The following is a 15,488-nucleotide window of genomic DNA, read 5'->3' on the forward strand; positions in this document are numbered from 1 at the left end:
AGGCTGCTTCAGTGCGGGCCACAAGCTCCACTTGTTGTCCACACTCCTAGTTGCAGCCCAGGCAGAGGAAGAAGGCTCTGATAAGGCCCAATCTTAAGGGTTAGAGATAAGTCCACTTCTCCGGTGCCTGGATCATCTGGGGACTGGAATTAATAATCTCGTGAAAGGATTTAAGGCCACAGGCACTGTGTGCAGTGACTTGTACCACCCAAAGAGTTCACTACACTGACTTCAGCACCAAAACTGTTTCCTCCAGAGCATGCAGCCAAAAAGAGGTGCTCCACTTACCCCATGGGACACAGCACACTGTGACAAGCGGCCTGGAACCCACTCTGCCCCTCAAGGATAGGGCCAGAGGGATGGTCATTCTACCTGCCTTGGGGCTAAGCACGCCACCTAGCTCATGCTTGCCGCTCCAAGCCAGAAGACCCCGAGCCCATCAGGAGTCACCTGCTCAACCAGGCTGCACTGCACCTGGACAAGCTGCAGCAGCACCCCTGCTCCTGCTGCAGCCCCATGGATAATGAGGTGCTGTCCATCTGGCCTGGCCCAGGATGCCTGAGTCAGGACTCGGTCCCTACAGATCCAAGACCTTGTGCCCAGTTTCCAAGGGTGACCTGCTGACATCCACACAGGAGACAGAGATGGCTATGGAGTCCTATGCCCCAAGCTATGCAGAGAAGGAAACTGAGGGGTGCCCCAAATCCTGGGTAGGGATCTTGGGGAGGATGAAAACCGGGCAGATGTTGGGGGAATTTTCTGCACCCCTAGAAACGGGAGCAGAGTCACCCCTTCCAAACCCATGCAAGTCTGATTGACACACCGAGGAAACAGCTGGCTACGCGTCCCCACGCCTGGCCTCCCTGCGGCTCCGGCCCTGCACGTGGCAGCCACTAGCCGGGTTCACACAGGGGCGGCAGCGGGGTGCGGCCCCCACCGGGAGCAAACACGCAGGCCAGAGCGCGCTCCCGCCAGCGCGGCCCCGAGGCGGCGCCCCCGCCGACGGCCCCCTGCGCGCCCCCGCCCGAGCAGTGCGGTGGAGACTGACCTGGCGGTCCGGGAGCCGGCGCCGGCACGACGCGGAGGGCTCGGCACGCGCGCGCGCACAGGGACGCGGCCTCAGCGCCGTCAGGACGTGCGCGCGCGGGGGCGCGGCCTCGGCGACGCCGTCTTGGGGCGCGCACCGGGTCACGTGGGGGCACAGCCCAATGGGAGCACCCCTGTGCAAGCTGTCGCAAGCGCGCGCGTGTCTCTACCAGGCCTGGGGGCAACCCCTAGGCACTGACCTGGTCTATTCTTCAAACCCTGACACCTAAGCAGCCCAGACTAGAAAGCCTCCTTGGAACTTCTAGAGCCCCCTGCTTTTCCATAGATCTCGTAAAGCAAAGGCCCTCGTGCAAGGAAAAATTGGCCGGTGCAGGGAGCAGGCAACAGTCATCAAGCCTGGGGATTTATGATCAGGTCGAGTTTGAGACCCCTTGTGCTAAGCGGATTCTGGGGGTAGGACGCTTCCGAGAACCGGCTGAAAGACTAGCCCCCTATCCTGATTGCCCCCTGCCTCTGTGTTAAATGGACTGACCACCCTGTGGAACCTTCAAGAGTGCCCTTCAAAGTGCCACACCCACCCAGTCCTGTGCTCCTGTACCAATGCCAACACCAATCCAGTCAATCAGACTTCCCGATTGTTCTCTTCCCTGCTCCAAGACGACCATTCATCCGTTCTTCCTCAGTGGCAGGAACGACACCAGAAAGCTGACATGAAGACCTTGTGTGCATCATCCTGCAAGGACACCGTGAAGGACAGAAACCCCATCTTGTCCCCAGGCCACCTAACCGAGTACATAACTGCTGTCATCTCACCCTCTCCCAAAGCTCTTCCCCAAATAAGTCAGTTGCCTTCACCTCTCAGGACCCTCAATGTGGTGTATTTCATCAAAGATCCACAGAGAGGTCAAGGTAAACCAGGCATATCCAGTCTGACATCCTAGGAGGAAGGCCATGGTCCCAGCTCTTCTGTGAATTCAGTACCTGTTTCAGCAGCTCACAGACCATCTCATCACAGGGCTGTGTGTCTTTGAGTTGCTGGTTGTTTGGTTTTGTGAGATAGGGTCTCTCTGTGTAACCTTGGCTGTCCTGGAACTGGCTCTGTAAACCAGGCTGGCCTTGAACTCAAAGAGATACACTTGTTTCTGCCTCCCAGATGCTGGAATTAAAGGCGTGCGCCACCACCGACCAGCAAGTTGCTGATTTTTGAAACTGTTGTACAGTGCCTTCCTCCTTACTTTCCCTCTACACGTTCCCTCAGCTCCTACCCAAAACCTCGGGTGTTTTATCCCAGCAATTGTGCTGGGGACAGTGGGTTTGCCTTCCATTCAGCCTCTGGAAGCCATAAATTCCCATCCCACCCAGGCCCTGGCAGCCAGTGGCCAGAAAGGAGACACAACTAACCTGATGGAGTCCAGCCCATGCTTCAGACACTTGCTGATGCCAGACCACGTGTTCAAAGCCAAAGTTCCAAACGTTCTCCTTCTCCCGTGGAGGAAGCTCTGCAGCCCTGTTTTATAGATTCCCCGGCAGAAGCTCAGGGGATGCAGAGTGGAGAGTCAAATTCAGACCTAGCTAGCCAGTACCTGCCATCTGCTATTGGTGGACTGGAAGGTCCTGGGCATGTGGGAAGGGTGGAGAGATCTTGAGGTTTCCTATGGGGAAACCTCAGGCTGTCTTATTCTATACAATGGATGAAGAGATGAGGGTCGGGCAAGGGGAAGGTAGAGGCTGAGTCAGATGCTTCCCAAATTCCAGGCGCAGAGCTGTTCGCGTAGGAGCTGGAGATGTGGACATAACCCCCTGAAATCATCCTGTCTCCCTGCCTTAGACCTGTCTGGAACAGGAGGACTCAGAGCTGTCTGCCCCCAGGGGCAACAGGCTCAGCAGATTAGCTCAGAGGACAGGGATGAGGTCAATGCTAAGTGGATTTCCAGGAAGCCACCTCCAGTCACCAGGCCTAGCCCCAGGTCAGCAAGTCTTTAAAGGAAGGGCCCTGGCTGGGGAAACGCTGAGCTAGCCATAGGATGTAGGCTGATGCAACGGAAGTGACTTTTGAGCCCCTCCTTGGGTTGCATGATGTCATCCCTGACTTGGCTCATTTCCTCCATCCATAGAGAGGATGGTAGTAACAGTTACAATCCTAGGGTCATGGAGAAGATCAAGCAAGACAGCGTGACCCATACTTGCTTTGTTTTGCCTGCCCAAGAACACCCTTTCAGTGTAAATGCATAATAAGGCTCCTTCCTGAGGACAGCCATGAGCAAAAAGACAGAGTTTGTGGTAAAAGGAAGGGAGGAGAGAATGCAGAGAGCATCCAAACAGAATGAGACGGCATCATGAGGCCAGGCTCTGGACCACCTCACATCCTGATTAGCCTCGGTGGCTGTGACCATTCTGAAGAGCACAGCCCTTCCCTCACTGACAGAGCCTATCACCCCTCTCTGATGGCACTGAGCCCCAAATGACAGAGAAGTGACCACAGGCCAACCCCCTACCATCAGGGAAGTCAGTAGAAACACATGCCAGGATCTTGTCCTGCTACCTTGTGGTGTCTGGAACATGTGGCCTGAAGTTTTATAACCAGGGAAGCTTCAGGAACACACCTGTGTGTTGACATCCTCACTTCAGAGCCCCCAGGATAACTCATCTGAAGCCAAATCCCATCGCAGGCTCTGCTGTGAAGGGGAGAGAAGACAAGAAACAGAGACAGCTGGAGGTAAGCCAGGCCTTGGGGCATCACGGAGGAAGAACTGTAGAGACAGTGCTTGCGTGGCTCACTCCTGGGTGTCCTGTTGGGTGGCTGGGCCACCGCCGTGATAGCGCACAGTTATCTGTGGTTTAGTTGTGTGGTGACTGTTCCCCATGGCGAACAGCATCCAAGTAGTCTGAAACAGCCAAACTGTGGTAAGCTGGAGGGCTGCAGCCAAACAGATTCATTCTGGCCTGGGATCCCATGCTAAGCAGATAGCCAGCCAGCTAGGGGCTCAGTGGATCATCTGTGGCATCAGCTTCCAAGACAAAGTCTCATAACCCCCTGGGATATTCCCTCTAGGGAATATATGGGTTTCCTTACCACTAGGGACCAATGTATTCCGTAAGTCAGGGGGAAGACTAGGCGAGAAGCTGAGATGCCCATGCGTGATCTAGCATCAAGAAGCTCAGTGTCTTCTGTTGGTCCCACTGGCGTGAAAAAGGAAGCGTAGAGCCCATGCAGGCTGAGACTGAACAGGTCCTACAGCAACATGGCTTGGCCGGTTCCTGTATGGGACCAAGATGCTTTCGTCCCCAGGATAGGATGGAAGGCAACTGGTGTCCAAGTGGAGCTCCTGAGAATACCAGAGCAGATGGCAGGGGTGGGGGCCATCAGAGTTTGCTTCTTTTTATAGAGTGACAGGGGCAACTCCCTTTGCAAGCTTATAACCTTCTGGCTCCCAAGGACACATTTGTTGAACATTGTAACAAGCTGCCCCTTTCAGGATATAGATGGAAGCCAGGGATCCCACTGACATTCCAGGTGCAGCAACCAGGAGTCTCTAGGAGGACATATGAACCTAGGCCTCAGAGTGGACCGTTTCAGGTGTCAGGTCTTAAACAGAGGCCTGCCAACCGGTAGACACAACAGATAAGCAAAAAAGGATGTGTGAAGGCCAAAGCCAGCCTCTCAGGAAGGAGACTCAACAGGCAGAAAGCATGGGGACCCCAAAGAGTGCCCTGTGGTCAGGGTGCCCAGAAAACAAGAGGAGTACCTTAGGGGAACAATATTGCCTCCTTGAGGGAAAGAGACAGGTGTGTCCCTACATCCAACCCTCCTGGTTCCCTGACTTCATCTGACTCCTACCACTCTTTGGTCACTCCAGCACCTGGAAGACCCCTTTGAAGAAAGCTCCTACCAGTGACCATGCCAAGAAACAAAGCTGCCCACTAAATGCCTCCTTCCAGGGTTAGAGAGTCAGACATGGCATGTTAGCGCCCCCTGGTGGTATTCCTGGTCAGGGTTGATCATGTGGGCCATCCAAGCACTGGCTTAACAGTCCTGGGGGAGCAAGCAGTTCTGTGATTCTGACCCAGAATCTTGTGGTTTCAAAATCTCTGAAAGAGTGTGGAGGGTCTTGACTCAGGGACACTTGCAGCCTGCCTCCTGGGCTGGCATTTGAGGACAATGACAGACAATATGTTAGCACAAGGGCCCTACCACCATCTAGTCAGAACAGGAGGCCACAGTGCAGGGAGCTACAATCACGGACCACTTTGGCCCCAGGGCATGACACCACTCCAAGTACCCACTGAGATCCAGACCATTAACCCCAGAATCCCAGGCTAGACCATGTACAGTCCTCTAAGGCCGAGCAGTGACAGACAACCAAAAATTGTGGATATTACATGGCCAAAAGAAGGCCCTGAGGTGTCAAAGAGTCTCTACCTGCTCCTGTGGGATCCCCAGGCACCATGCAGTTCTCTGAAATTCAAGGTCCAGCTTGGAGCAGGCAATAGAGAGGGACAGAAACAGGCCCAGTTAGGTCTTAGAAGTCTAGTGTTTGAACAGCAATAAAAACCCAGTATCTTCCTGGGCGATGGTGGCGCACACCCTTAATCCCAGCACTCAGGAGGCAGAGGCAGGCAAATCTCTGTGAATCTGAGGCCAGCCTGGTCTATAGTGTGAGTTGTAGGACAGTCTGTCTGAGAGAGAGAGAGAGAGAGAGAGAGAGAGAGAGAGAGAGAGAGAGAGAGAGAGAGAGAGAGAGAGAGAGAGAGAGGAAGGAAGAGGAGGTGGAGGAGGAGAGGAGAGGAAGAAGAAGAGAAAAGAGGAGGAGCAGAAGAAGAAAAGTCATCAATGGAGTCATCAAAGACAGGTGCCAGATGAAGCCAAGGGACCAGGAGGCTTGGATGTGGGAATACACACACCTGTCTTCCCCTCAAGGAGGCGTCATTGTCCTCATAAGATCCCCACTTCTTTTCAGGGCGCACAGAAAAGAAAAGCCCAGTATCAAGAAAAGCCCAGTATCATAAACCTTGTGGCCAAAAAAGTAGATTCTCTGGCCTGGGTAGAGACTCCCATTTCAACTGAGCCAGATCAACACAATAGCCTGGCCAAAAGACCACCCCTAGGAAGGCAGGCTCGCCTTAAACAAAGCTAAAGAGGTGAGCAGAATAGTTTTTCATCTAATGAGATAATGCAGTTTTCCTCCCCAGAATCTCCTCTCCAGTACAGAACTTACCAGGCCACAACCATGCAGCTTTGGAAGCCTGCTCACTATGTACACAGTTTCTCCTTTCCTATCTCCTTTCTAAGCACGTTTTCCTGACACTCTGCGCTTCCCCAACATCTCAGGCTGTCTTACTCTTACTCTTTCTCTAGAGCCTCCCTCCCCTCTAAGCAGCTTCTTGTCCACCACGTGGCTGACATCCATGGGGCTCTAACTACGTGGCTTTTTCCTCCGTGTTCCTGCTCTGGGCAACTTCTGAGACTCACAGCTTGCCTGTTCTGGGTTTTGTTTTAACTCTAATGAAATTGTCCTCAAACTTCCACTTGAGTTTTTCTTACATTATTTTATGAAAGAGACCCCCCCATTTTCCCTTTATCGCTGGAATCTCCCCAGGGCAGTCTTAGCTACTGGTAAGTATAAGGGGGCTGGTCATCCATACCCCTGCGCCCCCATCCACAGGGACCAGAAGCCTGGGAGATCTTCCCCATTCAGAACTCCTCCTAGGTGACAGGGAACCAGATGTCAGCCAGCGACACTATTCTTTCACCGTCTAAATGCCACAGGCGCAGCCTGCTCTCAAGTGATGCCCACCACATATCCATCAACGAGACCAGAGTCAGCACCCCCATGCTGTCCACATCGGTAGGGACATTGAGTCCTCATGTTGGGGTCAGTGCTGAGGAGGGAGGTGCTCACAGGAAATCAGCAAGCACACTGGGCTTTAAGAGTAAATGGGATCAGATCTGTCCAGGATTGAGAGGGTCAGAGTGTCTCACAGTAGGGTCCTCCAGTGGGTCCGTAGAAGGGGACCTTAAAGACCCAGGGATCAGTGACTGAGATGGGGGCACCCCGGCCATCCACCTGGCCCCACTCACCTCACCACCTTGGTTCAGAAGGCTCTGTCTCATTATCATTCAAACCTCCAAGAACACACCACTACATGTCAGTGCACACGTGGAAATTCCCATGTGCTCAGTCCCAGCCACGTGACTTTGGACAGGCCACCTGCCTCCCTGAGGTGTGTTCCTCTCTTCTATGTCATGTCTTGGGTGTATACACAAAGGAATCTAAGTCAGCGCATCACAGAAGCACCTGCTCACCCGTGTTTACTGTCCATCAGCTGCAGTAATGGAGTCGCAGCTGAATGGATAAAGAAGTGTGGCATCGGTACACAGCAGAGTTGTAGTCAACCATGAAGAAGAACAAACATGTCCTTTGCAGGGGAGTGGAGATCATCTTGTTAAGTGCAATAAGCCAGGCTGGGGGCGAGGGGGTGGGCATAAGGGGAGGTGATGAAAGTAGAAGCTGGCCTATCAGAGAACAGGAAGGAAACCCATGGGGAGGGACAAATGTGGGTACTAGGAAGACAAGAGGCAATCAAAGTGGCTTAGATGCGTGTATGTAAATGACATAAGGCACACTACTCTGAGAATTAATAACCACTAAAAAAAAACTGGAGGGTAAAATCTTTCATGTACAACAAAATGGTCTTGCAACTTCACAGAGCCACTGCCTGTGGTCCCTGATGTGCCCCTCGCTCAGACAGAGCCAGCCCTGGCCTGAGCCCATCAGCCCACAGTGCCTGACTGGGGAGGACCCTGCACATCTAGCCATCCCTCTTCCTTTGAACCCAGCATGTGGTAGGACGGAGATGTCAATTAAGGGCTCTTCAATCAGACCACAGTCTGGTTGCCGAGACAAGACCTCTCTACTCCAGACCAGGAGAACAGCCCTGCTTCTGCCTTGGAGTTTCCAGTCCTCCATCAACAGTAACGGGTAATCTGTGATTTGGTGACAATGGAAAACAAAATTTGCTGTTAGATTGTTTTTTTGTTCTTGCCAAGTTAGGATAAAGTCTCTGAAATGACCAAGGAAAGAAGGATGCAGGGGAGAGGGAACATGGAGGGACTAGTAATGGGATCATGGTCCTATGTCCCCTCCTGTCCCTCAACAAATAGATGAAGGAAGCTGATGGGACTGCCTGGTGACATTCAGACAGACTGGAGGGAAGAGCAGGAAGCAGTGAGGATTGGGGTAGCACAGAATGCCTCAAGCATCCACAGCAGATTCCACGGAGGACAGAGGAACAGATGACCAGAGATCCATGGACCCAGAATTAGGGAGGCCTGTAGTGCCAACAAAGGAGCCCATCAGGCTGTGACTGCCGGGTGTGGATACCTCCTGCCCTTTGGGAAAACAGTGAAGTCCCATCCCTGGGACAGGGCTACAGGAATCCAGAAGAGGACGAAACTCAACCCTTGACCTCTGGAGCCTGAAGATTCTTCCTTCTCTCCCCATGCCCAAGCATGGCATCTACTCCTTTCTCCCATCTCCTGAGTCACCAGCACCCAGCCCTCAGGGACAGGAGCTGAAGGAGGCCAGATGAGCAATGAGCCTTCTACACCTGTAAGCATTGGCCACCAGAGGGCAGCATGACTCTCCAGAGCCCTGGAGTCAAGAGGGAGCCCCCCCCCCCCTGCCCATGACACACCACTGTCCTGCCAAGCCTCTTTAGGGGAGCGAGTCCTTGTTTCCAGGAAACATGGACCAGAGAGAAGCAATCTCTGTCATGAGAGGACCCATGCATTTCTGTCTGTCAAGGTCTCATGTTTGGTTTGTTGTTGTTTTGTTTTTTTTCAAGACAGTGTTTCTCTGTGTAGCCCTGACTATCCTAGAACTAAGCCTATAGACCAGGCTGGCCTAGAACTCACAGAGATCCACCTGCCTCTGCCTCCCAAGTGCTGAGGTTAAAGGTGTGCGCCACCACCGCCCTGTGATTGGTTAGTTTTGTGAAACAGGATTTCACAAGCTCAAACACATGCTTCTCCTGTCTCAGCCTCTTCATAACTAGGGCTGCCCTGCGCTGTCAGTCAGTGGGTTCAAACTGGCCTATTCCTTGGTCTGTGAGCTTACAAGTCTGAACCATAAAACACTGTTCATCAAGAATATTCATGCAATCATTGGTTTCAAGAAGGCGTCACCAACAACGCTGGAGCATTAGCACCCGGGTTCATCCAGTATCTCGAGTTAACCCATGGCTCTAGGTGACATTAGCTTGGGACTCAGGAGGTCTCAGGCCACTGAAGGTGAGAAGGGGTCACCAACAAAGCTGGGGCATTAGCACCCCAGATCATCCAGTATCATCTAAAGATGGTTCTCGAGTTAACTCATGGCTTTGGGTGACATTAGCTTGGGGCACATTGGAGGCTTCAAGTCACAGAAACGGTGCCTCTAAGGTACAGGAGCATGAAGGGGTGTGCTGACATAGCAGAGTGGGGTGGCACCACACAGTTGGCATCTTAGCAGGATGTCATGGGGCTGCATGTGCCATCGGATATGCCTCACTTGGCTTTCCCCAAAAAGTGGGAAGACCGTCAGGGGCTGGGGAGGGGTGTGTTAGTCATGGACCTGGAGTTATAGCCAGCAACTGGCTGAGTGTCCATCGTGTGCCAGGCTCAGTGCCAGATTCAGGGCCAAACACATGTCCTGCCTCATCTTTCCTCTCTCCAGACAGAGCAGGAAGCATCTAAGCAAAACCAATCTCTGAGCATCCCAATGCCACCCACGTTCCCTAACTTGAGTGACAATGGGAGAAGGGGCTAGGGCAGAGCAGAGGCCGGGGACCCAGCGAGCTCAGGCTAGGCCACCGTCTTCTCTGACTCAGAGGAAGCAGATGAAATCAGGTTCCAGAATTTAGCACTGAATGAGTCAGTGAGCACCCTGCCCTGAGAAGTCACCAAGCTCCCCCAGAGAGACTCAGTGACCAGAAACAGAGCTTTCCCTCCTGGAAACCAGATGTGCTTGCCCTCCTGGAGATTACAGCATCAAAAGGTTTTAGGGACAGTTTTCCTCAGAGTCAGATTGAGGTACAACAGGACACAATTTGGCTTGGGATGCCCTCATCTAGCTTCCAGCCTGCTGCAGACAGAATTCTATTGGATTATTGGGCCCTGACCCTTGGACTGGCTGAGGAGGTCTAACATGCACCCCTGTTTTAACAGATCTCTTTCTTTCTTTCTTTTTTTTTTTTTTTGATTTATTTATATATAGCATCCTGCCTGCATGTATTCCTGCAAGCAGGAAGAGGACACCAGATTTCATTACAGACGGTTGTGAACCACCATATGGTTGCTGGAAATTGAACTCAGGACCTCTGGTAGAACAAACAGTGCTTTTAACCTCTGAGCCATCTCTCCAACCTGTTCTTAATAGATCTCTTGCAACTCAGCCCTGTGGGCTTAACACATTGCAGCTACTCCTGGAGAGATGAGGAGAGAGAGGCTTCTGCAACAGAGAGTTAGGTAAGGTGCCCAAAGTAACACAGTCTGGAGGTAGGGACGACAAAATGTGCATCCTACACTCAGGCCACACTCACCCAGTAAAGGCAAGTCACTGCGTGTCTGCTTTCTGTCCAAAGCTGGGAAGCGCCCGATACCTGATGCCCCATGCCCAGTGGCTCATACCTCTATCTTCACAAAGAACCAATCCCATGCCCCCTCCTCCAAAAAGCCTGCCTGAGACCTAAGGAGATTAGAGCCACATCTCAATTCTGTTCCTGTCCTTCAATGCTCCCTACCCTAGGTCGTCTTTGTGCACCAGAGACAGGTCTGGACAAGCCCCAGAATCCTCATGTGGGGGGGGGGCCTGCCTCGTCCACCTCCTTCCTGCCCTTGGATTTCCTATGACAGATCTCCGTGCCCATGTAAACACCGAAGGCAGCAGGAGAAGAGTCGTCAGCAGACCGTAAACAAACCTGCTCCGGAGATGAGGCCCAGGCAAGCTATCTGGACAGGGTTGAATCCCTGCAAAGTTTACAGTGGGAAAAAGAATTATCCACAAGGATTGAGGAACTGCAAAGACGCTTGTTGATGAATGAGCGAGGGAATGAATGAGACCGATGGTGTGTGCCCAGAGGATGCTCACAGTTGCTGAGAGGCGATGGCAGTTAAGCCAGGGTCCTCTCTAGTCAGTATCTCTGTGTCCAGCTCAGAGGTCGCCCTTCCTCAGCTTCCATCTGCACATCAGAGTCACTGTGGAGCTTCTAGAGAAGCACATGTATTCAGTGTTTCCTCCATTGCTTCCTGTGCTGGACCAAGGTGCCTGAGGGCATGTGGATCCCTCCAGCCACAACTACACAGTACAGGGGACCCACTGAAAACTGTCCACCTCAGATATCCTCCCACAAACCCAAATGCTGCTGGCTTCATTGTGCAGGGGGAACTGAGGCTAAGCGACTTGCTTCTGCCATCCCCGAGTGTCTCTGCCACCCACTCACTTCCTCGTTGTCTCCTCCATCAGACCAGAGTCCTTAGGCTTAACACAGCCAGGCTACACAGAGGAACCTTGTCTCAAAAATAGAAAAAAAAAAAACAAAGAGGACAGGTAGATGGCAAGTCAGGTCTCTTCAGGCTGATTGTTGGTTTTACACAATGGGAGGCTGGGTTCTTTGTGGGTTAAGTTCACCCCAGGCCTGTGCCTGGACCCTTCACATCCCCAACTTGTTTCAATTCACCTTGGAGCAGGGTGTCTCTCACTATAGTAAATGTATTCCTAACCCCTATGTGGTCTTTGAGAAAGCCAGACTACTGTGGCTGACATCGGTGTGGCGACCTCCTGGATTTGTGGCCTGCTGGCCACTTCCCACCACAAACCAGCTTGAACGCCCCATAGAAAGAGGCCTGAGTCACAGGGTCCAGGATGATGCTCAGTGTGGCCATGAGGTACTTTCCAAAAAACAGTTAGAGGAAGGGCCCGTGCAAAGTCATTCTCATGGGACAACAGACCATTTAGTGTGACCCTCACCATCAACAGAGGCCCACGGCCACTGCTTTCCTGAAGTCACCTGGGGCCAGGAGCTGGCTGGGTGACACACGTTGCCTGCTGACCATGAGAACATACCTCAACCGTGGTGGGTTATCTGACAGCCTGGAGACATGCCTCCCTGCCTCCTCAACTCCTTCCCAGCTACCACCGTCCAAACACCTTCTAGGCTTGGTCTCTGTCCTCCTGACATGACCTGGAACTCTGTACCAGGCTGGCCTTGAACTTGCAACAGTCTTCCTACCTCAGCCTCCCAAGCCCTAGGATTGTAGAAGAACAATACCTGAATCAGTTAAACTATGAATTGTGCTCCTGCTCCCAAGCTAAAGTCTGACCTTTGCCACATACTGAGCTCTGCAACTGCTCATACTCTGAGCCCTGATCTTGATTATGCCCTGAGTCCTAAGCCTGGTCACATAGTGAGAGCCTTGCTCTTATTTGCACACTGAGCCTTGGTCATGCTCATATACAGAGCCTTGGTCCTGACCACACACTAAGCTCCTGTCTGGATAATATTCTAGTCCCTGATCTTGCTTACGCTCTGTCTTGACACTTTTCAAACATTCATCTCTGATTGTACACTGAGCCTCGATCCCTGTCACAGCATGAGTCTTGATCCTGATCATGCAATGAACACCGTTCACAGGTTGAGCTCTGGCCTTCCACATTGCCCCTCGAGGTCACCAAGACAGAGGGGTCTCTTATTTAATCTCTTTCCGTTGAGCCAATTGAGGCTCTACAGCTGGAAATTGAGCCCTGGTGTTAGACTTCCTTCCATCAGGACCTCATGGAAGAGAAGGGAAGTGAGGAGAAGAGAGAAGAGAAGAAAAAGAGGCTGGCTCACCTGGAAAGAGAATTAGGACTCCCTGATGACACACAGGTTGGCTGTCCTGGGGCTACTTGTCCATGAAGCTAGGGACAGAAAAGGTCCCTGACTGGTAACTGTGGGGAGACTAAATAGAGTTAGTGCTGCTGATAGAGCCAAACTCCCGAGAGACATCCAGAGAGGTAAGTGGCTCTGGGAGCCCTCAGGATAGAACAGGCCTTATTGGGGGACAACCCGTAGCTCTCCCTGTAAGCAAGGCTTTGTGTCCCGGTGAAAGATGATGGAGCAGCTCCTCTCCTCCAGGGCTTGTTCCCCTCCTCCGTAAAATGTGACCAATGGGGGTGGACAGCAAAGAGCATGCATTGTCCTTTCAGAGGACCCAAGTTCAAGTCCCCAGCATCCATAACAGACAACTCACAACTACATGGAACTCCAGCTCCAGGGCATCCAACACCTTGCCCTGTCCTCTGAGAACACCTGCATCTATGTGCACATTCCTCCCCCACAGACAGACAGACAGACACACACACACACACAATTTAAACATAAAATAACTCCTTAAAACCCGAGAGACAGTCAAATCCCCAGACAATTCTAGAAACCTTGGAGCTCTGTACACCTCAGAGTCTGGTGTAGAGCCTAGAAAGACAGCAAGACGTACACAAGGCCCATTGTAGGCCTCTGTCAAATCCACTGTGGTCCTCAGCAAGCTGTGGCCATAACCCAAAGTGAGAGGGTCACTCTGAGGACCCTCAGCTCTGGCAGGTCAGATGCTGGGCAAGGCGTTAATCCAGCTTCATTACCTCTTTACTCCACTGCTGTTTGGATTCAGGATGCTGGACATGGAGTCTGACCTGCAACCCCTACCAGGCTCACCTTGTTTGACTGTGCATCAACTGGGAGGGGAGGGGTGGCCCCTCCCAGTCACTTGGCTCTGAGTCAATCCCTTGCCTACCAGTCAATCCCAGGGATTTGTTACCAGCCTTCCAGAAAGTGACCATCCTGGCCAGCAGCATCCCTTTTCCCATTCCCACCATGCCCCCCTAGTACCCCTCAAGGGTGATGCCAGGGCAATGCACAGCATCCCCGCTCTGAACATATAGCAAGGCAGTGAGGTCCAGAGAGCAGCTCCAGCTGTACCATGGACCCAATGTGCCGTCCCACACAGACTCAGCTGTCCTGGTCCCACGGGAGCATCAGAGGCCAGACAGGTCGGAAATAGAAAGCAGATCCAGGCCCTGCGGGGGATCTGGCCAACTCCTGATTCTGGTTGAGTTCGGCCAAGGGAGCTGAAGCCCAGCCAACTCAGAGTGGTACATGGGCCCCAGAACCAGTCTGCTGGAAGAGACAGAAGCCCACACTTTGCTCAGGTACCAGGCCTGGAGCTGTTCCTGGAGCTTCTATGAAGAAAGCTCACTGGGCTTTGGCTCCGTATGTGACTGGCAGTTTGACGGAACAGACAGACTCCAGGCCTGGCTCTCCTCTTCCTAACTATGTACCCTTGGACAGGCGACTTTACCTCTGCTATTTATCCTCCCTGAGAATAGAACCCAGCAGCCCTTCAGAAGGCTTGAAGCTTGAGGCCCAGCAGCTGGCCCATGCCGGACTGACACCACTGTGGGTGCCTCGTTCTGCATTTCTTTGTTGTTTGGTGAGACAGAGTTTCTCTGCATATCCCTGCTGTCTTAAAACTCACTCTGTAGACCGGGCTGGTCTCGAACTCACAGATATCTGTCTGCCTCTGCCTCCTAAGTACTGGGGTTAAAGGTGTATGCCACCTCCGCCACCTTCATTCTATATTTCTTGCTGAACGATGGACCCTTGGATTAAGTTTTCAGACAGAAAGTCACACCCCAGCAGTGGCTCAGTTGAGTAGAGTCTCCCAACTGCCCCTGTTGGTGTCACGGTACCTCGATACAAGCAAAAGTAGAGAGTGTGTTGCTGTCTCTCAGATTACCTTGCTCAGGACCAGATCACTCTGAGACCCCCTGAAGCCTCCTCAGCCCTTTTGAGGCCCACTTAGCCCCTCGGGGTCAAGGATAGCTAAGTCTCTCCTTCCCTACCTGTAAAGGCTGTGTTTCCCCAGAGACCCACAGTGCCCTTCGGTTCCACACTTGGGAGAACCATCTCCTCGCTCCAGCCTCTCGCTGCTGTTACCCGTGCTCCTGGCCTGTCACCTACGACCCATGCACCTATGTCACCCCTCAAACAAGGTTCAGGAAGCAAGGCAGCAGCTGCCCTGGTCTCTGCAGCCTCAGCACCACCCTTTCCTTCAGATCTATACAACCTGCCAAGTGATAGGACAGGCTCCGCCCAGGAGCTTCCCGGAGGTGGAAGGGCACCAGGGAGGTGAGGACAGCACACCCCTTCCTGTGCTGTCCCAATGTGGAGACACGGCAGGGAAAGGAACAATGGAGCCAGGCTGTACCTGGGCATCCCAGGTATAGAAAGTCCCAGCCACTGGCCAGGATACCCAAGTGTAGGAGAACAAGTGGGCACTGACCTCAAGGGAAGGAGCATGGTTTTCTGGGATCGCCCCTGGCCAGCTGGTGAAATGTGAGCTCCTCCAGCCTCAGGCCCTGTTCTTGCCT

The 15,488-nt window shown here is 52.8% G+C and overlaps 1 protein-coding gene across 1 annotated transcript in view; it reads right to left on the bottom strand.

The window, feature by feature from the left end:
- Ptp4a3 (protein tyrosine phosphatase 4A3) overlaps positions 1 to 1,145 on the bottom strand; it is a 33,223-nt gene extending 32,078 nt beyond the window's left edge. The window contains exon 1 of the mRNA XM_050145303.1: positions 1,049 to 1,145. The gene's annotated coding sequence lies outside the window, so the exon portion shown is untranslated. The remainder of the gene's footprint in view (positions 1 to 1,048) is intronic.
- Between the last annotated feature and the right edge of the window lie 14,343 nt (positions 1,146 to 15,488).

This window comes from Alexandromys fortis, unplaced genomic scaffold (genome assembly GCF_014885135.2).
Source record: "Alexandromys fortis isolate MF-2015 unplaced genomic scaffold, M_Fortis_MF-2015_v1.1 scaffold_2_1_26212458, whole genome shotgun sequence".
In the NCBI taxonomy this organism is placed as follows: domain Eukaryota; kingdom Metazoa; phylum Chordata; class Mammalia; order Rodentia; family Cricetidae; genus Alexandromys; species Alexandromys fortis.